Source organism: Chlorocebus sabaeus, chromosome 3, assembly GCF_047675955.1.
Source record: "Chlorocebus sabaeus isolate Y175 chromosome 3, mChlSab1.0.hap1, whole genome shotgun sequence".
Taxonomy (NCBI): Eukaryota; Metazoa; Chordata; class Mammalia; order Primates; family Cercopithecidae; genus Chlorocebus; species Chlorocebus sabaeus.
In genome coordinates, this window is record NC_132906.1 from 79,939,348 (window position 1) to 79,963,177 (window position 23,830).

A 23,830-nucleotide genomic window follows, 5' to 3' on the forward strand; every position below is an offset into this window, starting at 1 on the left:
CACTTGAGTCCAGGGGTTCAAGACCAACTGGGCAACATAGGGAGACTGTTTCTACAAAAAAATAAAATGTTAAAATTAGCCGGATATGGTGGCTCATACCTGCAGTCTCAGCTACTTGGGAGGCTGAGGTGGGAGATCCCTCAAACCTGGGGAGTCAAGACTGCAGTAAGCAGTGATCACACCACTGCACTCCAGCCTGGGTGACAGAGCAAGATCCTGTCTCAAAAAAAAAAAAAGAAAAAGAAAAAAGAAAAAAAAGGAATTTTCTGGCAGCCAGGAAGAAACCTAGAGAGATTTCTTTTTCTTTTTCTTTCTTTCTTTCTTCTTGAGATATAATTCACATACCATACAACTCACTCATTTAAAGTACCCTTCTTGGTTTTTAGTATATTCATAGCTGTGTAACCATAAACATAATCCATTTTAGAACACTTTAATCCATTAAAAAAAACCACACCCTTTAGCTATCATTCTCCTGCCCCACCCCCAGCTCCACTAGCCCTAAGCAACCATTAGTCAACTTTGTCTTTATAGATTTGCCTATTCTAGTTCATATAAATTAAATCACATAATATGTAATCTTTTGTGACGGCCTTCTTTCCCTTAGTGTACTGTTTTTAAAGTTCATCCAATGTTGGAGCATATATCAGTATTTCATGTTTCTTTTTATTGCTAAATAATATTCCATTGTATGCATATACCACATTTCATTTATCCATTCCTCAGCTGATGGACATTTGGGTTGTTCGCACTTTTTTTTTTTTTTTTTTTTTAGAAACAGGGTCTCAGTCTGTTGCCCGTGCTGGATTGCAGTGGTGCAATCATAGCTCACTGCAACCTTGACCTCCCACGCTCAAGTGATCCTCCCACCTCAGCCTCCCAAGTAGCTGGGACTACAAGTTCCCTTTTCTCTTGGGTATATGCCAAAGAGCAGAATTGCTGGGTCAAATGGAACTCTGTTTAACTTTTCAAGAAACTGCCAGATTGTCTTCCAAATCAGCTGCACCACTTCACATTCCCACCAGCGGTGTAAGAGGATTCTGATTTCTCCACATACCCACCAACATTATTATTATGACTTTTTGATTATAGCCATTTTAGTTTGTATGAAGTGGTATCTCACCGTGGTTTCGATTTGCATTTCCCTGATGACTAATGTTAGGCATCTTTTTTTCTTTTTATTTCCCTGAGACAGAGTCTTGCTCTGTCACCCAGGCTGGAGTGCAGTGGCATGATCTCAGCTCACTGCAACTTCCAACCTCCACCTCCCAGGTTGAAGTGATTCTCCTGCCTCAACCTCCCATGTATGGGCATCTTTTCATGGGCTTATTAGCTATTTGTATACCCTCTTTGGAGAAATGTCTATTCAGATCTTTTGCCGGTGAAAAATTTCTTTTTAAAAGGTTAGGCCAGGTGCGGTGGCTCATGCCTGTAATCTCAGCAATTTGGGAGGCTGAGGCAGGCAGATTACCTGAGGTCTGGAGTTTGAGACCACCCTGACCAACATGGAGAAACCCCTTCTCTACTAAAAATACAAAATTAGCCGGGTGTGGTGGTGCATGACTGTAATCCCAGCTACTCGGGAGGCTGAGGCAGGAGAATCGCTTGAACCCGGGAGGCGGAGGTTGTGGTAAGCTGAGATCGTGCCATTGCACTCCAGCCTGGGCAACTAGAGCAAAACTCCATCTCAAAGAAAAAAAAGGAAGAAAGAAAGAAAAGAAAAGAAAAGAAAAAAGAACAAGAAAAGGTTAAGTGCAGATTAGACTCATTCTCTGGGTTGCTTCATATCTAGTCTTCTCTTAACATAAATTATGTAAGTACTAATTGTATCAATTAGAGTTCTTCTGGCTCTTTCTAGTTCAATGAATCTATAGTTGAAAAGAATTTTCATATCTGAAGTTTGATTTTTGTAGAGTACAAGCTGAAGACAAAATGCTCCAAAATGTCCCCTCTCCCACAGAGATAAATTTTTGAGTAGAAGGTCTGTGGAGATGCATTTCGGGAAGATCCTTTGTTTGAGGGGTAAGTCCTGCAGAACAGCCTCTCCATATTAGTGCAAAACCTGCCACAGATCGGGGCCCGTGGGCTAACGGGCTTCATTTCCTCCGGCATTTTAGAATGATTGCCTGAAAAAAAATAAACCTCGCTTTTTTCTGAATTACAACATGATGAGCTGATTCATCTTCAGCCCCCACTGAAAGGGTGTAGCTGAATTGCTTCACCAAATGTATGATGTAGCATGAAAATATGCATCCCAAGAAAGGCAGTTCGGCAGGCTCTCCATATAAGAATGCTCAGCCTTGGAGGAAACGCCAACACTTGGCTTCCAGGCATTTCCCTTCCTCTCTAAATGAGTTGCTTCATTTATGTTGTGAACACTTTTTTTTTTTTTTTTTTTTTTTGGAGACAGGGTTTCTCTCTATATAGCCCAGGCTAGAGTGCAGTTGCACGATCTTGGTTTACTGCAACCTCCATCTCCCAGGTTCAAGTGATTCTCCTGCCACAGCTTCCTCAGTAGCTGGGGTTACAGGCGCACAACACCACAGCAGGCTAATTTTTGAATTTTTACTCAGAACAGGGTTTCGTCATGTTGGCCAGGCTGGTCTCAAACTCCTGGCCTCAAGTGATCCGCCTGCCTTGACCTCCCTAAGTGCTGGGATTACAGGCGCAGGTGTGAGTTACCGCACCCAGCTAAATATATTTTTTCAGTTGGATTTTTCCTTTCTTTCCCTCTTTCTTTCTTTTTCCCGAGACATGGTCCCTCTCCAATGTCCAGGCTAGCATGCAGTGGAGTAATCACAGCTCACTGCAGCCTCAACCTCCTGGGCTCAAGTGATCCTCCTACCTCAGCCTCCCAAGTAGGTGAGACGACAAGTTTGTGCCAGCAGGCCAGGCTAATTTTTTATTTTTGTACAGGCAGGATCTTGCTATGTTGCCCAGGCTGATCTCAAACTCCTGGGCTCAGGCAATCCTCCCACCTTGGCATCCCAAAGTGCTGGTGAGTCATCATGCCTGGCCCTAAGTTGTATTTTTAAAGCCTGCAGGTTCAACATTCAAAAAACTAAGACTAATGATGTTAAAAAGGAAATAAGTATGTACCTGTTTGTATGTGGGTGGATGTGGTGTTACGTTTAGGAGTTAGAGTAAAAAGTTATGACTACTTCAGGGGCAGCTGAAGGCACCACAGTTAATCACTTGAACACAATATTCACTGAATATTTTAAGAAATAAGGACAAACATTTTCTTCGTTTCTCTTCCTTGTTTTTTTTTTTTTTTTTTTTTTTTTTGATAGAGTTGCCCTGTCACCGAGGCTGGAGTGCAATGGTGTGATCTCAGCTCTCTGCAACCTCCGCCTCCTAAGTTCAAGCAATTCTCCTGCCTCAGCCTATCAAGTAGCTGGGATTACAGGTGCGCACCACGATACCCGGCTAATTATTTGTATCTTTAGTAGAGATGGGGTTTCACCATGTAGGCCAGGCTGGTCTTGAACTCCTGACCTCATGATCCACCCCCCTCGGCCTCCCAAAGTGACGGGATTATAGGCGTCAGCCACTGCGCCCGGCCCCCTTTCTCGTCTTTTAAACAAAAAACAATGTACATTATTATCCATCATTAACACAGATACCACTGCCCTTAATAGTATAACAGAATTAAAAGAAATGTCCTGGGCCCAGCCTGGTGGCTCATGCCTGTAATCCCAGCACTTTGGGAGGCCGAGGCGGGTGGACCACCTAAGGTCAGGAGTTTGAGACCAGCCTGATCAACATGGTGAAACCCTGTCTCTACTAAAAATACAAATATTAGCCAGGCATGGTGGCAGGTGCCTGTAATCCCAGCTACTAGGGAGGCTGAGGCAGAAGAATCACTTGAAACTGAGAGGTGGAGGCTGTAGTGAGCCAAGATCATGCCACTGCACTCCAGCCTGGGTGACAGAGTGAGACTCTATCTCAAAAAAAAAAAAAAAAAAAGCAGAGGCAGAAGCAGAAGCAGAAGCAGAAGCAGAAGCAGAAGCAGAAGAAGAAGAAGAAGAAGAAGAAGAAGAAGAAGAAGAAGAAGAAGAAAGGAAGGAAGGAGAGAAAGAGAAAGAAAGAAAGAAAGAAAGAAAGAAAGAAAGAAAGAAAGAAAGAAAGAAAGAAAGAAAGAAAGAAAGAAAGAAAGAGAAAAGAAAAGAAAGAGAAAGAGAGAAAGAAAGATCCTAAAATAATGTTAACTGAAGGACAACATATCAACATATCTAAATGATCATCAGAGGGTGGACATTTTATAAGAGGAAAAAAAAAAAAAAAAGACCATGGGTTTTCCGATTATCCAAGATTCTCACAGCCCATCTATAGCTACGTGAAGTGGAATGAATAAAAGGCAAATAAGGCCACTCATGGTTTGCTGTGTCCCCACCCAAATCTCATCTTGAGTTGTAACTCCCACAATTCCCATGTGTCATGGGAAGAACCTGGTAGGAGGTAATTGAATCATAGGGGCAGGTCTTTCCTGTGCTGTTCTCATGATAGTGAATTAGTCTCACGAGATCTGATGGTTTTAAGTTTCCTGGTTGGGTGCGGTGGCTCATGCCCGTAATCCCAGCACTTTGGGAGGCCGAGAGAGGGGTATCACGAAATCAGGAGTTCAAGACCAGCCTGGCTAACATGGTGAAACCCCATCTCTACTAAAAATACAAAAATTAGGCCAGGCACAGTGGCTCACACCTGTAATCCCAGCACTTTGGGAGGTCAAGGCAGGGGGATCACCAAATCAGGAGTTCGAGACCAGCCTGGCCAACGTGGTGAAACCCTGTCTCCACTAAAATACAAAAATTAGTTGAGCATGGTGGTGGGCACCTGTAATCCCAGCTACTTGGGAGGCTGAGGCAGGAGAATTTCTTGAGTCCAGAAGGCAGAGGTTGCAATGAGCCGAGATCACGCCACTGCACTCTAGCCTGGGCAACAGAGTGAGAATCTGTTTCAAAAAAACAAACTAAATGTACAAAGCTAGGGCATTGAGAACTATGAGAATACAGGGCAAAATTGATGTTAATCTGTCATATAATAATTTAATTACATCCCATAAATATCTACAATTTTTTATTGTTTATTTTTTGAGACAAGGTCTCACTCTGTTGCCCAGGCTAGAGTGCAGTGGTGCAATCACAGCTCACTGCAACTTCAACCTCCCCAAGTTCAGATGGTCCTCCCACCTCTGCCTCCTGAACAGCTGGGACTACAGGTGTGCACCACCACACCCATCTAATATTTGCATTTTTCATAGAAATGGGGTTTTGCCATGTTGCCAAGACTGGTCTTGAACTCCTGAGCTCAATGATTCTCCCACCTCGGCCTCCCAAAGTGCTGGGATTACAGGCAGGAGCCACCCCGCCCAGCCAATATTTGTAATTATAACATGTCAACTAAAATAAAAGAAAAAGTAATTGAATTACAAACCCAGTTGACATAAATTTATGTAATAAGGAATTTCCTGTTGTTTCCATACAAATTTATCTTTGTCTATTTGAGAGATCAATTTCTCTTTTCAGTATTGAGTAGTGAATAGAATCAAAATCTGTAGGTAAAGAAGCTACTCAGACAGTTTCAAAACGGAATTTGATGGCACATTTGTACCCAATCGGAGTGGCCCTCAGCAACATGGGTTTTAAGTTCTCAAAGGCCTATAGATAGCTCCCTTTCCTTTCCACAGCTTTGGGAGCTTGGGCTAGCCTGTAACGTCAAAATGCCTGTGCAGTGTGGGCCCATGAAGCTGGCAGGGTGGGCAGTAGAAATGCCCACCAGCGGGAGCCAGCTGACCTCCTGCGGGTCACAATAGCAGCCAGGTGTCTCCATGGTGACGTCTCTGAGCCAGGAGGTCAGAACTGTGGGACTGATGACATCCCACAACTGGAGCAGCCATAGTGCCGGGAACAGCTCTGACCGCAGTAAGTCATCCCAAAACCTCACATCCAGATGAAACCGTTTAAGAATTTCATCTGCAGCGAGGAACAAATTAGCATGGTACTGGAGGGAAAGGCTTTCCCTGTGAGATCCAGGAGGTCCCTTTAGCTCATCTCCTGGAGTCACCACAGTCATACCCAAGAGGAAGGAAAGGTCAGAGACAATGATTTGGAGAACATTCTACACAAAAACCAAGTATGAAACAATGACGGTTTTATGACGGCTCATTGTTCTTTGGTTCATGCCTTACATGAGTTGGGGACTCACTCCGAAACCTTAAGGAGGCATCACTTGGTTAGAGTTGCCCGAAAGAATGTTGGTTATTATCCTAAAGGTCTGTGTGATCATCCTGAAACAGTCAGAAATGAGTTTTTATTTCACTTAGGTGGTTCCAGGGAGAATCCTTTCCGGGACCCATGTGTAGGCCCAGCTGTTTCCCCTGATCGAGATCCTAGGGCTACTCAAGTGAGTCTAGAATTATCAGATTTTATTCTGTCTCTGTTCACTGTGAATTCTATTCTTTATTTCCTTTAAAACAAAAAAGCTCTTATTTTCTCCTATAATTACAATATTTGTTTCTTGATCATTTTACCTTCTATTCACCAATTAATTGAAATCCAACCCACCAGGATTATCTACCCTGCTTTCCTATGGGGGAAAAAAAAGTGCTTACAAGCAGTCTGGTTTTTACTGCCTTTAATTTCTCAAATCTCAAGATGTTCTGTTTACAATCTTCAGAGTCTCTATTTTGTCTTCTGTACATTATGGTTGTATTCCCTCAGAGGCTGAGTATATTTTATCTTAGTTTTCAGAGATCACTAAAGTCAAGTAAATGAAGGAAAACAGACTTCATTTTCATTATGGGAAAACAAAATCAATCCCTAAGTAGTCAAAAGACTACTTACTTAAGGAACCACCTGCTTAACTTCTTCTCCTAGAACTGAATCCCCTAACTAGGGGTAAAAACGGCTCAATGTCATCTTATAAAGTACTAGATACCAGGGACTTGTCAAATGGGAATGCCTTTATTATAGAATGTTCAATTTAGACCTTCCTAAACAGTTTTGCTTTCCTCTGTGATTGGTCTGTGATGGAACCTCAAAGACGCTAACTAGTATGTGAGACAGATTTGTACTGGAGCACTGTGTTAGCTTTGCAGTAGAGTGAAAATTCTGGAATGCAGTTATAAACCTCCAAATGAAAAATACCGGCCGTGCACAGTGGCTCACACCTATAATCCCAGCACTTTGGGAGGCTGAGGTGGGAGGATCACTTGAGCCTTGAGCCTAGGAGTTTGAGGTCAGCCTAGGCAACAGAGTAAGACCCTGTCTCTACAAAATATAGAAAAAATTAGCCAGTCACGGTAGAATGCATCTGTAGTCCCAGGGACTCAGGAGGCTGAGGTGAGAGGATTCCTTGAGCTGGGGAGTTCAAGACTGCAGTGAGCCATGACTGTGCCACTGCACTCCAGCCTGGGTGACAGAGTGGGACCCTATCTCAAATAAAAAAATAAAAGAACAAGAAAAAGAAAAATACCTAAGTGGCCAAATACCTTACCAAATTCACACATGCTACTCTACAGGAAATATCCTCAGCTGTCAGGTTCATATGCTCTTGTGCCTAGTTCATACGTGCTTGGTCATCTGCTTTCCAAAGCACACAGCAAACCAGATGATAAGAGCAGCTGACAAGTGGAGACAGCTGTCATTTTATGTTGGCAACTACAATAAATGACACTATCTGATGGAGAAAATGAGCAGGGAAAACACTTCCAAAACACAGGCAGAAATATAAGAGTTGAAATCCCAGAGTTCCAGAACAATTTCACTTCAGGGCAAGCAAGCCTAAGTGTCCTCTGTATCCACCACTCTCCTACAACCCAGTGACATAACCGACTTGATGGTCCTTAGATGCTGGAGCTGGGAGGGTCCCCTAGGGTGCTGTCCAACTCTCCCAATTTACAGATGAGGAAATTTACAGATGAGGCCTTGGGAAGCATGGAGAGCCCAGTTCAGAATCACAGCTAGTTAAGGGGGAAGCTGCAACTACAGCCAGGATCCCCTGACCCCAAGGGCCAACTTCTATCCTATATGCCCTGCTCTGGAAAGGTGAAAAATAATTCAGTGTTTCAAAAGGTTTCAAAAGGCCAGGAAGGAATGAATACATGTTTAAAGAGTTTTCTTGACAAAATGGTTGAAGGATCATTGGTTACATATGAGAATTAAATGAGATAAAGCATAGAAGGTTATCACTCAAACATAGAAAGAAATCAAAATGTTGTGTTATCATAACTTAAAAATCTGACATATAAAAAAGTATTTTTTTACAGAAGTCATAAGAAAGTAGGTTGAGCATTTTCAATACTAATCTTTTAAATACCTTTGCTCTGCCAGAAAATTAATTTTCATAAAGCAATACACTGTTGGAGCTCACCCTCAGGAAGGTCTTCCCTGAGCACCCTATTTTAACAGTACCCCATCACTTCTAGCTCTTTACTTTGATTTCGTATGTTTTATAACCTATTACCATATGAAACTAAAGATATGTACAGAATCTTTTCTCTAAAGTTTCTCCTAAAGTTCGCAGCTGAAATACTATGATTTTCTTCTGGTTTTTAAATAGTCCTCTTATTAGAAAAGATTTAGCCCTTATCCTCAATCTCACAGCCACTAAATAGTCAATTCACACAAGCCAAGTGATTGGTGGAATAGGAGTCTCTGCAAACTGACTCCAACCAGCTTGAATAATAACATCATAACATAATGGGATCCCTTTATAGTGGCAGTGTCCAGGTCCAAATACCAAAATTCCTATTTTAAGCTATATTAAGATTTTCTAAATGTAGCTATGTTTGAAGAGAAAATGCTGGGTCTGTGGATAGCTGAAGCCATGTAAAACAAGCATTCTTATCACATGGATCCAATATCACTGATTTTACATGGCAGATAGACTTTAAAACGCATTCCTACTTTTCCCACTCACTCCCACATTCTTTAAAAGGGTAGGGTTTATTATCCCTCTGAATAATCAAATGAAAACTTAAGTGTATAAACAATACTAGACAAATCCTTAGATTAAGATGGGAAGAAGATGGTCTTTTGACCCCTTAATATTAGTTTGATCTAACATCTTTTTTTTTTTTTTTTTTTTTTTTGAGATGGCATCTCATTCTGTTGCCCAGGCTGGAGTGCAGTGGCGTGATCTCAGCTCACTGCAGCCTCCACCTCCCCAGTTCAAGCAATTCCCCCACCTCAGCCTCCTGAGTAGCTGAGACTATAGGCCTGCACCACCACACCTGGCTAATTTTGTTTATATTTTTAGTAGAGACAGGGTTTCACCATGTTGGCCAGGCTGGTCTCGAACTCCTGACCTCAGGTGATATCCACCTACCTCCCAAAGTCCTGGGATTACAGGCATGAGCCACCACACTCAGCCTGATCTAAGTTCTTTAAATGATCATTCCATATTGTTAAACAATGTTTCTAAGTGAGAGGTGGAGAATTACATTAGCTGGTAGGAGACCTGAATGGTTGAAGACAATTTACAGAAAACTAGTTATTTCCTTGGCACAAACCTGAAGTATAGGAAAAAATAAAAATAAAAACAATAAAAATAAACAATTCTTTGATCAAATAATTTTTTGAATTGACTAGTTTTGATCATTAGTGCCTACTTGTTCAGCCCACTATCCTTACATGCATTAGTGGATTCCTTCTCTTTTTTATATCTGAAGATTCCAGAAGTAGATCAGTGGATTCCTTAAATGTTAAAGAAACCCTGTCTTCTGTAATCCCAGCTACTCTAGAGGCTGAGACAGGAGAATCGCTTGAACCCAGGAGGTAGAGATTGCAGTGAGCCGAGATCGTGCCACTGCCCTCCAGCCTGGGTGACAGAGTGAGACAGAATGAGACTCTGTCTCAGAAAAAAAAAGTAAAGAAAGAAATCCTTGCAATCAGAGAGAAAAAGAGAATTAGAACTTAAAGTGACTAATGTTAAATATGCTATTATATTTGGACTAGATATAAATTAGAAACCGCCATGGCCTGGCCTCAGGTGGAGTTGCCTTGCGGCTGATTGCTTGGCTCTCTTCTCTCTTTCCAACCTGACGTCGTCCACTTTCACAACTTTAAATGCCATGAAAGTGATGGCTTGCCATTTCCAGCCTTGCCCTCTTCCTGGGTTCCATTGTCCCTCTATCCTCAGCCATATGGCTGTTTCCTGGGTACCACAAAAGTGTCACGAAGGAAACCCAGCTCTTCTCTCCAGACCTTACCCCAAACACCTCTTTCTCAGCTTAATGGCATCACGAGTTGCTCAGTCACAAAACCTGGGCATTCTTGATCTCTCCTGACCTCACCCCCACCGCTGGGGGGACTCACCATGAAACTCCAGAAGCTTCAGTGTCAGGGCCTCTCCCTTGCTCAGGACCCTCTATCTCATTTTTGTGTTATCTCATTGCAGGGTCTTCTATCTCACTTTGTGTTTAGTTTTTAATTTTTCTTATAGAAGGCCCTTAAACTGTATGATTAGGCCTCACAAACCTTGGATCGGCCTCTGCACCCTCTGTCCAGCTCTATTTCCAAAAGAAAGCTATCTCAAAAAAAAAAGGGGTCCAAGCCCCATCCCACCCCATCCCACCCCACCCCATACTGCAGCCAAGATGATCTTTGAAATTTGAAAGGTTTTCAGGTCAGATCTCTTTCTTAACCCTCCACTGGATTCCCCTTTCCCCTAGAACAAGTCACACTACAAGAGGCAGGACACAGTGGCTCATGCCTGTAACCCCAGCACTTTGGGAGGCTGAGGTGGGTGGATCACCTGAGGTCAGGAATTCAAGACCAGCTGGGCCAACATGGTGAAACCCATCTCTACTAAAAATACAAAAATTAGCCAGGCGAGGTGGTGGGTGCCTGTAATCCCAGCTACTCAGGAGGCTGAGGCAGGAGAATTGCTTGAACATAGGAGGTAGAGGTTGAAGTGAGCCAAGATCACGCCACTGCACTCCAGCCTGGGTGACACAGCAAGACTCTGTCTCAAAAAAAAAAAAAAAAAAAGAGAGAACAAGTCACACTACAGAACCATCACAGTGCCCTAGTAGCAGAACACACTGCTCAACTATCAGAGTGCCCTGCGTGATCTGGCCTCTGCTGGCCTCCCAACCCTCTTAGCTTTAGCTATCCCCTTCTTTCCTTCCTGGAATACCCCAATTTGTTTTTGCCTCTGTCCTTCGTGTTGTCACCTCTGCTTGAGAGAGCCTCCTCTATTTCTTCACTTGCCTCATCTTTCATTGTCACCTCCTCTCAAAAGACTGTCCCAGCCGGGCACAGTGGCTCATGCCTATAATCCCAGCACTCTGGGAGCCCAAGGTGGGTAGATCATGAATCAGGAGTTCAAGGCCAGCCTGGCCAACATGGTGAAACCCTGTCTCTACTAAAATACAAAAAAAAAACAACAAAAAACAATTAGCCAGGCGTGGTGGTGCGTACCTGTAGTCCCAGCTACTCAGCAGGCTGAGACAGAAGAATCGCTTGAACCCAAGAGGCGGAGGTTGCAGTGAGCCTAGATACCACCACTGCACTCTAGCCTGGGTGACAGAGCAAGACTCTGTCTCAAAGAAAAAAAAAAAAAAGCTGTGTCCCTAGGGTATGACCCCACCCCCAATCCAGTCATTTGTGATTCCATTATCTTCTTTTTTCACCTATAACTCTACGTAAGTATCTTATCAGTTTACTTGTTTATTATCTGAATTCTTTCAAAACAGCTAAGCTCCCTGAAGGTGGGAACCCTGTCTGCATGCTCCCCCTGGAATCCCCACAGCCTAGCAGCACCTCCCACAAAGGGGGTGCCTAATATTTTTCTAAACAAATGAATGAAGGAAACGTTCATTAAACAAATACTACTGCAGTTAAGTGTGGCATCAAGCAGTACTACACATAGGGTGGGTGGAATTGAAGCCTATGAACCATTATAAGGTCCTTTTCATTTGTTCCTCATTAACTGTGGATGACTAAAAATTCATCCTGCCAATAGCTGCAACTATGAGATGCGGATCAGTGTCACAATTCAGACTCCATTATGTACGTCCTCATAATGCAGGAGGTGAAATGTGTATGTCATGTGTCCAAATTGTAAGATACTTGCTATAAGTAGCAAAAAGATGGGAAGGAAAGTCTACAGGCCAAATCGTATCTGAATCTCCCCATTCTCCCTCTCCACAAACACTGTTTTAGGAATTCTCCGAGGTTTGAAGGTTATTAATGGTTATCCAGGGATTCAGAACTGAGGTAAAAATACTGTGAAAGATAGGGGGAAAAAAATCAGTAATTGAGGTCTAAATCAATATCCTTCAGCTCTCCAAAGAAATCTATTTTTAATATAATAGCTTTATTGATATACTCATATACCATAAAGTTCAAACTTTTACTTTATTTTACTTATTTATTTATTTATTTATTTATTTTTGAGATGGAGTTTCACTCTTGTCTTCCAGGCTGGAGTGCAGTGGTGTGATCTCGGCTCACTGCAACCTCTGCCTCCTGGGTTCAAGCGATTCTCCTGCCTCAGCCTCCTGGGTAGCTGGGATTACAGTCGCCCACCACTATGCCCAGTTGATTTTTGTACTTTTAGTAGAAACAGAGTTTCCCCATGTTGGCTAGGCTGGTCTCGAACTCCTGACCTCAGGTGATCCACCCGCCTCAGTCTCCCAAAGTGCTGGGATTACAGGCATGGGCCACCGCACCCGGCCTAAAGTTCAACCTTTTAAACTGCACAATGGAGTGTTTAGTCTATTCAGCGGGTTGCACGTTCATCACTATCACTCTTTCCTCACCCTAAAAGAAAACCCCATACCTACTCGCACTCACTGATTCCCTACCCACCCCATGCCCAGGCACATGGCAAGCACCAATCAACTGTCTATGGATGTGCTGATGCTGGACATTTGGTCCCATAAGTGAGACCAAAAAAATGTGTGGTCTTTGTGTCTTACTTCTTTCAGGCAATCTAATGAGTTTAAGGTTCACCCATGTTGTTACATGTATCGTTACTTTATTCTTTTATTGCCAAGTAGTATTTCCTTGTACAGTTAGACCACATTTTGTTTATCCATTCACCAGTGGATGGACAGTTGAATGGTTTCCACTTTTTGGCTATTGTGAATAATGTTGCCATGAACATGCATGTACAAGCTTTTGTGTGGACATATGTTTTCTTTTCTCTTGCATGTATATGTAGGAGTGAAATTACTGAGTCAAACAGTAACTCAGGCTGGAGTGCAAATGGTGCGATCTTGGCTCACCACAACCTCCGCCTCCCAGGGTCAAGTGATTCGAGAGGCCTTAGCCTCTCGAGTAGCTGGACTTATAGGTATGCGCCACCACACCCAGCTAATTCAGACTGTTTTCCAAATTGGCTGTGCCATTTTATGTTCCTGTCAGCAAAGTATGAGCATTTGAATTTCTCCACATTCTTGTCAACACTTGCTATTGCCTTTTTTATTAAAGCCATTCTATTGGGTATGAAGTGGTATCTTATTTACATTGTGGTTTTGATCTGCATTTCCCTAATGATGAACAATGTTGCACATCTTTTCATGTGCTTATTGGCTATTTGTATATTTTCTCTGGAGAAATAATGTCTATTCAAATGTTTTACCCATTTTTTACTTGGGTTGTCTTTTTTCTATTGGGTGTAGGGTTTTTTATATATTCTGGATATAAGTCCCTTGTAAGATATATGATCTGTGGCCAGGCGCAGTGGCTCACGCCTGTAATCCCAGCACTTTGGGAGACCAAAGTGAGTGTGGATCACTGGAGGTCAGGAGTTCAAGACCAGCCTGGCCAACATGGCGAAACTCCGTCTCTACTAAAAATACAAAAATTAAATGGGCATGGTGGCACATACCTGTAATCACAGCTAATCTGGAGGCTGAGGCAGGAGAATCACTTGAACCTGGGAGGCGGGGGCTGCAGTGAGCTGAGATTACGCTACTGCATTCCAGCCTGGGTAACAGAGTGAGACTTTGTCTCAAACAATATATATTATTTGCATATATTTTCTCCCATTCTATGGGTTGTCTTTTCACTTTCTTGATGGTGTCCTTAAAAGCACAAAGGTTTTAATTTTGTGAAGTTCAATGTATCTATTTTTCTTTTCAGCCTTTTGTGATTTTGCTGTCATAGCTAAAAAATGATTGCCTACCCCAAAGTGATGAAGATTTAGCCCTATATTTCCTTGTAAGAATTGTATAGTTTTAGCTCTTACATTCAGTCTATGATCCATTCTGAAGTTTTTATGACGTGAAGTATGGGTCCAGCTTCATTCTAATGCATGTGGATATCAAGTTGTACCGGTAACAATCTTTCCACAGTGAACAGTCATGGCTCCTATACTAGCCAGGGTCCTCAAGAGAAAATGAACCAATAAGAAATAGATAGGCGGGGCACAGTGGCTCATACCTGCAATCCCAGCACTTTGGGAGGCCCAGGCAGGCAGATCACTTGAGATCAGGAGTTCGAGACCAGCCTGGCCAATACGGTGAAACCCCTGTGTCTTTTAAAAATACAAAAAATTAGCTGGGTATGGTGAGGCACGTCTGTAGCCCCAGCTACTTGGGAGGCTAAGGCACAAGAATCACTTGAGCCTGGGAGGCAGAGGTTGCAGTGAGCCAAGATTGCACCACTGCACTCCAGCCTGGGTAACAGCGTGAAACTGTCTCAAAAAAAAAAAGGTAGATAGACGGACATTTATTTTAAGGACTCTGCTACATAATTATGAGAGATGGCAAGTTCAAACCCTGCAGGACAGGCTAGCGGGCTGGAAATTCAGGTATCAGTTGATGTTGCAGTCTTGAGTTTGAAATCTGAAGGGCAAGCCAGCAGGTAGAGATTTGGTCAGGGTTTCTGTGCTGTGGTCTTGTAGCAGAAGTGTTTCTTCCCCCAGAAACCTCCATCTTTGCTATTAAGGCCTTCAACTGATTAGATGAAGCCCACCCACCTTGTGGAGGCTAATTAGCTTTAGTTAAAGTCAACTGATTATAAATGTTAAATTGTATCCACAGATACTTTTCCAGCAACATCTAGACTGCTGTTTGACCAAACAACTGGGCTCCAACAGCCTAGCCAAGCTGAAACATAAAATTAACCATCACAGTACCCTTGTCAAAAAATCAATCTGAAAACACATGTAAGGTTTATTTCTGGAGTCACTATTCAATTCCATTGATCTATATGTCTATCCTTATGCCAGTAACACAGTGTAATTATTATAGCTTTTTTTTTTTTTTTGAGACGGAGTCTAGCTCTGTCGCCAGGCTGGAGTGCAGTGATGGAATCTCAGCTCACTGCAACCTCCACCTCCTGGGTTCAAGCAATTCCCCTACCTCAGCCTCCCAAGTAGCTGGGACTACAGGCACGTACCACCACACCCAGATAATTTTGTGTACTTTAGTAGAGATGGGGTTTCACCATGTTGGCCAGGATGGTCTCGATCTCCTGACCTCATGATCTGCCCACCTCGGCCTCTCAAAGTGCTGGGATTATAGGTGTGAGCCACTGCACCTGGCCATTATTATAGCTTTATAGTAAGCCTTGAATTCAGCAACTCTTAATCCTTCGAATTCTGTTTTTTTCAACTGCTTTGGCTACTCAGAGTCTCTTGCAACTCTAGATGAATTTTTAGAATCAGTTTGTCCAATTGACACTCCCACCAACAGTGTAAAAGCATTCCTATTTCTCCACAGCCTCGCCAGCATCTGTTGTTTCCTGACTTTTTAATGATTGCCATTCTAATTGGCATGAGATGGTATCTCACTGTGGTTTTGATTTGCATTTCTCTAATGACCAGTGACGATGAGCTTTTTTTCATGTTTGTTGGCCACATAAATGTCTTCTTTTGAGAAGCATCTGTTCATATCTTTTGCCCACTTTTTGATGGGGTTGCTTTTTTCTTGTAAATTTGTTTAAGTTCTTTGTAGATTCTGTGTATTAGCCCTTTGTCAGGTGGATAGATTGCAAAAATTTTCTCCCATTCTGTAGGCTGCCTGTTCACTCTGAGGATAGTTTCTTTTCTGTGCAGAAGCTCTTTAGTTTAATTAGATCCTATTTGTCAGTTTTGGCTTTTGTTGCAATTGCTTTTGGTGTTTTAGTCATGAAGTCTTTGCCCATGCCTATGTCCTAAATGATATTGCCTAGGTTTTCTTCTAGGGTTTTCATGGTTTTAGGTTTTAGGTTTTAAAATCTTGAGTTAATTTTTGTATAAGGTGTAAGGAATGGGTCCAGTTTCTGTTTTCTGCATATGACTAGCCAGTTTTCCTAGCACCATTTCTTAAATAGGGACAGTGTGGTGATTCCTCAAGGATTTAGAACCACAAATACCATTTGACCCAGCAATCCCATTACTGAGTATATACCCAAAGGATTATAAATCATTATACTATAAAGACACATGCACACGTATGTTTACTGCAGCACTATTTACAATAGCAAAGACTTGGAACCAACCCAAATGTCCATCAATGATAGACTGGATAAAGAAAATGTGGCATATATACACCATGGAATACTATGCAGCCATAAAAAAGAATGAGTTCATGTCCTTTACAGAGACATGGATGAAGCTGGAAGCCATCATTCTCAGTAAACTAACATAGGAACAGAAAACCAAACACCACAGGTTCTCACTCATAAGTGGGAACTGAACAATGAGAACACATGGACACAGGAGGGGAACATCACACACCAGGGCCTGTCAGGGGATGGGGGACAAAGGGAGGGAGAGCATTAGGACAAATACCTAATGCATATGGGGCTTAAAACCTAGATGATGGGTTGATGGGTGCAGCAAACCACCATGGCACATGTATACCTTTGTAACAAACCTGCACGTGCTACACATGTATCTCAGAACTGAAAGTCAAATTAAAAAAAAAAAAAGAATCACTTGTCCATGTCTGACAAACACAGGCAGTTGAAATTTAAATTGGGATTACGTTGAATCTATAGATCAAGGGATGGGGGTATCACCATCTTAATAATAATAAATCTCCCAATTCATGCATATAGAATATGTTTCCATCTATTTAGATCTTTCCTAATTTCTTCCAACGTTTTATAATTTTCAGCGTACAAGTTCTACAGTTCTGTGAAAGTCACTGTTACTTGTTACTGAGTCTTATTCTCTTCTGATGCTATTGTAAATAAAACTATTTTCTTGATTTCATTTTTGAATTGTTTATTGCTAGAATATGGAATTACAATTGATTTTTATATATTGATCTTGTCTCCTGCAACCTTGCTGAACTTGCTTTGTTTGTTCTAATAGTTTGTGTGTATGTGTGTGCTTGTGTGAATTCCTTAGGATTTTGTCTATACGAAATCACGTCACCTGTGAATAGAGATAGAACTACCAGGCCCGGCGCGGTGGCTCATACCTGTAATCCCAGCACTTTGGGGAGGCTGAGGCAGGCAGATCATGAGGTCATGACAGAGATCGAAATCAGCCTGGCCAACATGGTGAAACCCCATCTCTACTAAAAATACAAAAATTAGCTGGATGTGGTGGCATGTGCCTTAATCCCAGCTACTCAGGAGGCTGAGGCGGGAGAATTGCTTGAATCAGGGAGGCGGAGGTTGCAGTGAGCTGAGATCTGCACGCCAGCCTGGGTGACAGAGCAAGGCTCCCTCTCAAAAAAAAAAAAAATATATATATATATAATATACACACACACACACACACACACACACACACACATATATACACACACATAGAACATCCAGTAAAATATTGCATAAAAATGGTGAGAATAGACGTTATTGTCTTGATCTCAGGGAGAAAGCATCCAGTTTTTCTCAACTAAATATGATATTAGCTGTGAGTCTGTCACAGATGGCTTTTATGAAGTTGAGGAAATTCCTCTTTATTCCTAGTTTGTTGAGTGTTTTACTAATGTAAAGGGATTGGATTCTGTGAAAAGCTTATCCTGCATCAATTGAGATGCTCATATACTTTTTATGCTTTATTAATATGGTATATTACATTGATTTTCATATGCTATGCCAACCTTTCATTCCTCAGATAAATTTCACTTTGTCATGGTAGATAATCCTCTCTATATGTTGTTTAATTCAGTTTGCTAGTATTTTGTTTAGAATTTTTGTGTCAATATTGGTCTACAGTTTTTTTGGTTTTGGCATCAGGGCACAACTGGCCTTATAAAATGATTTAGTACATCTTCACTCTGCTTCTATTTTCTGGCAAAGTTTGAGGAGGAATGGTGTTAATTGCTGTTTAAATGTTTGGTAAAATTCACCAGTAAAGTCACTTTTCTTTGTGACTTTTAAAATTACTAATTCGGCTGGGCGCGGTGGCTCACGTCTGTAATCAAAGCACTTTGGGAGACCGAGGCGGGTGGATCACCTGAGGTCAGGAGTTCAACACCAACCTGACTAATATGGTGAAACCCTGTCTCTACTAAAATCATAAAAATTAGCCGGGTGTGGTGGTGTGTGCCTATAGTCCCAGCTACTTGGGAGGCTAAGGCAGGAGAATTGCTTGAACCAGGGAGGCGGAGGTTGCAGTGAGCTAAGATCACGCCACTGCACTCCAGCCTGGGTGACAGAGCAAGACTCTGTCTCAAAAAATAATAAAATAAAATAAAATAACTAATTCAATAGTTTTACTTGCTGTAGATTTATTCATATTTTCTATTTCTTCATGAATCACTCGATTTGCATTCTAGAAATGTGTCCATTTCCTCTAGGTTATCTAATTTGTTAGCACACAATTGTGTAGAGTATTCTCTTATAAGTCTTTCTATTTCTGAAAGCTGGGTAGTGATGTCTCCTCTATCATTCCTGATTTTTGTATTTGAGTCTCCCCTTTTTTTCTTGATCAGTACAGCCAAAAGTTTGTGAATTTTGTTGGTCTTCTCAAAGAAATAATTTTCGGTTATTTTTAGTTTCTCTTTTTAAATTTTCTATTTCATTTATTTCCTTTTCAGTCTTCTTTCTTTCTCTTTCTTCCTTGTTTTCTTTCTTTCTGCTTGTTGTAGATTTAGTTTGCCCTTCTTTCTTTAGTATCTAAGAAAGTAGGTTATTGATTTCTTCTTTTCTAATTCATAGGGACAGCTCAAAATGTCCCTATAAGCATTGCTATCACTGCTATCCCATACGTTTTGGTACCTTATATTTTCGTTTTCATTCATCTCAAAGTATTTTCTAATTTCTCTTGTGATTTTTTTTCAATATAGAGAAGGGGTCTCACTCTGTCTGTCACCCAGGTTGGAATGCAGTGGTGCGATCGTTGCTCACTGTAACTTTTAATTCCTGGGCTCGAAGGATCCTCCCACCTCAGTCTTCCAAAGCACTGTGATTAGAGACATGAGGTGCTGTGCCAGGTCATCTTGTGATTTCTTCTTTGACCCACTTGTTATTTAGGAGTATGCAGTTTAATCTCTTGTGGATTTCTCAAATTTCCTTTTGTTCTTGATTTCTAATGTTATTCTGTTGTGGTCAGAGAACATACTTTGTAGGGTTTCAATCCTTTAACATTGACTGAAGTTTGTTTTATGGCCTAACATATGGTCTATCCTGGAGAATGTTTCATATTCACTTGAGGAAAATGTTTACTCTGCTGCTTTTGGGTGGAGTGTCTTACGCTTGTCTTTTAGGTGTAGTTGGTTTATCTTGTTCTTTGTCCGCCATTTATCATTGATCTATCCAGTTATCCAATGAGTTATTGAAAGGTGGGAACTGAAGTCTCAAACTATTTTTGGTGGCTTATCTATTTCTTATCTATTCTGTCAGGTTTTGCTTTATGTATTTTGGTGCTGTTAGGCACATGTGTTTAAAACTGTTCTATCTTCCTGATTGACTTTTTTTATTATAAAAATGTCCTCTTTATCTCTAATGACATTTTTTGTCTTAAAATTCATTTTGTCTAAAATTAAGAGAGCCATTCCACCTGCTTTTGTTTTTTGTCTTTTTGAGATGGAGTCTTGCTCTGTCGCCCAGTCTGGAGTGCAGTGGCACCATCTCAGCTCATTACAGCCTCTGCCTCCCAAATTCAAACAATTCTTATACCTCAGCCTCCCGAGTAGCTGAGAGTACAGTCGCCTGCCACTACGCCCAGCTAACTAACGTTTGTATTTTTAGTAGAGACAGGATTTCACCATGTTGGACAGACTGGTCTTAAACTCCCGACCTCAAGTGATCCACACTTCCCGGCCTCCCAAAGTGCTGGGATTACAGACGCCTGCCACTACGCCCAGCAACGTTTGTATTTTTAGTAGAGACGGGTTTTTGCTATGTTGTCCAGGCTGTGTATCTGCTTTTGAATACTGTTTGCATGGTGTGTCTTTTTCTATCCTTTTACTTTCAACCTATTTGTGTTCTAAGAAAAAACATTTAACTTAGAAATGAAATATTTCTGCTAAGTGTGTATATATATACCTTTTTTTTTTTTTTTTTTGAGACGGAGTCTTGCTCTGTCACCCAGGCTGGAGTGCAGTGGCACCATCTCAGCTCACTTCAAGCTCCGCCTCCCAGATTCACACCATTCTCCTGCCTCAGCCTCCCGAGTAGCTGGGACTACAGGCACCTGCCACCACACCGGGCTAATTTTTTTGTATTTTTAGTAGAAACGGGGTTTCACCATGTTAGCCAGGATGGTCTTGATCTCCTGACCTCGTGATCCACCCACCTCAGCCTCCCAAAGTGTTGGGATTACAGGAAAGAGCCATCGCATCCGGCCTCTGCTAAGTATATTTTTATTTCAGGTTTTAAAATGCAACAAATGATTTTTAAAAATCCACTTACCACTGTTAAATGAAAACAATTAACATCAAGAAAATAAAAGATACTTTTGTTTTCTCCAACTCTTAACCAGTCTTTGATTTAACTTACAAGGATTTATTCTTCAAAATCAGATGTGATTTTTAAGAATATCATCTTCAAAATGAAGTAGCGTCTAATGGTCTGCCATTCTTTTTCTGTCAAACCAGCAGAGGAAAGAAATTCCTAAGCAAGGAACACTACTCAGAAAGTACTGTACCATGTCTTCAAATGCCTGAGGATCAAGTTGGAAAACTGGAAGCAACAGAAAACACAGTAAGGTAACTGATTTCACCTGGGGAAAAGTCACTTCCTGTTTTGTTTTTGTTTTTGTTTTTAAAGAGACAAGTTCTCGCCATGTTGCCCAGGCTGGTCTCGAACTCCTGGCCTTAGGCAATCCTCCTACCTCAGCCTCCCAAAGGGCTGGGATTACAGGTGTGAGTCATCACACCCACCCAAAAGTCACTTCCTAAATGTCAATGTACAAAGTATGTAGGACACCTATGTGTAGCTAGTTGGCTATTTTATTCTCTAGCAAAGCACTGCCCAATCGAAATATAATACTAGCCACAAATACAAATCACATATGCAATTTTAAAGTTTCTAGTAGCCATATTTTAACAAGTAAAAAAAAAAATGAAATTAATACATTTAACAATCGTTTATTAATAAATATAACTAATATATTTTATTTAACGCAATATATTAACATTTCTACATGTGACCAATATAAAATTGTTATTCCTAATTTCCTACTAAGTCTTTGAAATTTACTGTGTATTTTACACTTAAAGTATATCTCAGGCCAGGCACAGAGGCTCACACCTGTAATCCCAGCACTTTGGGAGGCTAAGGCGGGTGGACTGAGAAGTCAGGAGTTCGAGACAAGGCTGGCCAAGATGGTGAACCCCCGTCTCTACTAAAAAAAAAGAAAAAAAAAAATTAGCCAGGCATGGTGGCGGGCGCCTGTAATCCCAGCTACTTAGGAGGCTGAGGCAGGAGAATCGTTTGAACCCAGGAGGCAGAGGTTGCAGTGAGCCGAGATCGTGCCACTGCACTGCAGCCTAGACGACAGAGTGGGACTCCATCTCAAAAAAAAAAAAAAAAAAAAAAAAAAAAAAGCATATCTCAGCTTGAATACGCCATATTTCAATTGGTCAACAGTCATAATGGCTAGTGGATACCATAATGGGCATTGCAACTGTAGCACTGAAAGCCGGAAAGAGCCTTTAAATGCTCTGTGATAATCAAATCAAACCTGATCTTTTTCTTAACCACAATTATTATGCATTCCTGTAACATGATCACTTATATAATGGAAATATAAAAACGCAGTAGTCTAACAGGTAGATGTCCAATCAAAATTAAAGTTACAAATTTTAGAGGTTGCAATCTGTATTAGCAATGACAGCCACTATTTATTAAGCATTTACTCTGTGCCCGGCACTACTGCCAGGTATTTTAATCAGTAGTAAAAAATACTTCTATTACGCCCACTTCAGAGAAGAGGAAACTGGGCTTGAGGAAGGTTAACTTGGGCAAGATCACACAGCATGTAGGTTGTGAAGCTATCATTGGAACTTGCACATTGGCCGGCTCTGGAGCCTCTGCTCCCAGCCTCCCTAAAATCAGTCCCTCCACCTGCAGATATCCACTGAATCTCAAATATAAAACTAAGAAAGGGCACAAAAGAAGACAATCAAGTCAAAATTTCCCTGGCCTGTGTTCCATTCCACAATTTACTGAGGGCCTATTGTGCACAATGTCCTTCAGGACTGATAGGGTCCCACTTGCCCCTGGCTGGGGTGCACTGACTGTATGTAACAGACTGCTTCAGAGCAGGAACTTGAAAGTTTTGATAAAAAAGCAGTTGAAAAAAAATGTGAATAGTTCAGCATATTTTCAATAAACAATTTTTCAATCGTTCCCAATTTTTTTGTGGCTCTTATCTAGGCAGTAGAAAACATCAATATTAGAGTCAGAAATCTTATCAGCCAAGTGTCTACTGAATATCAGTAATCCATTCCATAGACCATTTTACTCTGCACAATTGGGAGACCAATAGAAAATATGCAAGTAGATTTTATATAAACACAAATGGGATGCACATGACTATGCACCAGATGCAACTTTAAGAGTCATTACTTGTTTAAGGCCAGGCATGCTGGCTCAAGCCTGTAATCCCAGCACTTTGGGAGGCCGAGGTGGGAGGATCGCTTGAACCCAGGAGTTCAAGACTGTCCTGGGCAATATAGCAAGGCCCCAGCTCTAAAAAAACAAACAAAAAGAGTAATTACTTGCTTAAGGTCACATTTAACTCCCAAATCCATCTTACTAATAAAAGATGATAATTATTGAGTATCTACTTATGCAGACACCATACTATGTGAATTTACATATATTGTCCTAACTTTCAAAACACTTCTATGAAGAACTATTATTCCAATTTTACAGATGAGAAAACAAAGCCAGCATTCTTTTTCATTGTACCAGGTTAATTATTAATAAAAATAATAATGCCACCAGCTTACATTGGTGTAGTTACAGATTATAACACTTTGATTTATATCATCTAAATTGACCCTCATAATAAATTGTGATATCAAAAGCATAAGAGCTTACAAATACCAAGATGAGGAGTCATAGAGACCCGAGGCAACTTAAAAAAAAATTAGATAATTCACTTGGGAGAATCTTATGTTATTTGCATTCAGCACTCTGCGAACCAGAAAGGGCAGACAAAACCAAATTCTATCCCAGTTGAGAAAAACTGTCACAGAGGTCTTACAAGCCTAACTTCTCCAACTTTCTCCCATTTCCAGAACATACCCATCAACATGGGAGCCCATAAAACTAAGAGCAGTAGCAGGAGAGGATTCTGATGTCCTCTAGTTAAGGAGCCTTGTCTCCTGCAGTATTACAAACAGGTCACACCCAGGCTGCGCAGTACTTCCTAACAGCAAAAATCCTAAACTACCTAGATTTCACGTACCAGTTGAGAGAGACTTCGTTTTAAGGGGTTGCAAATGATCCAAGCAAATTTGCCTCTAGCACTTAACGGA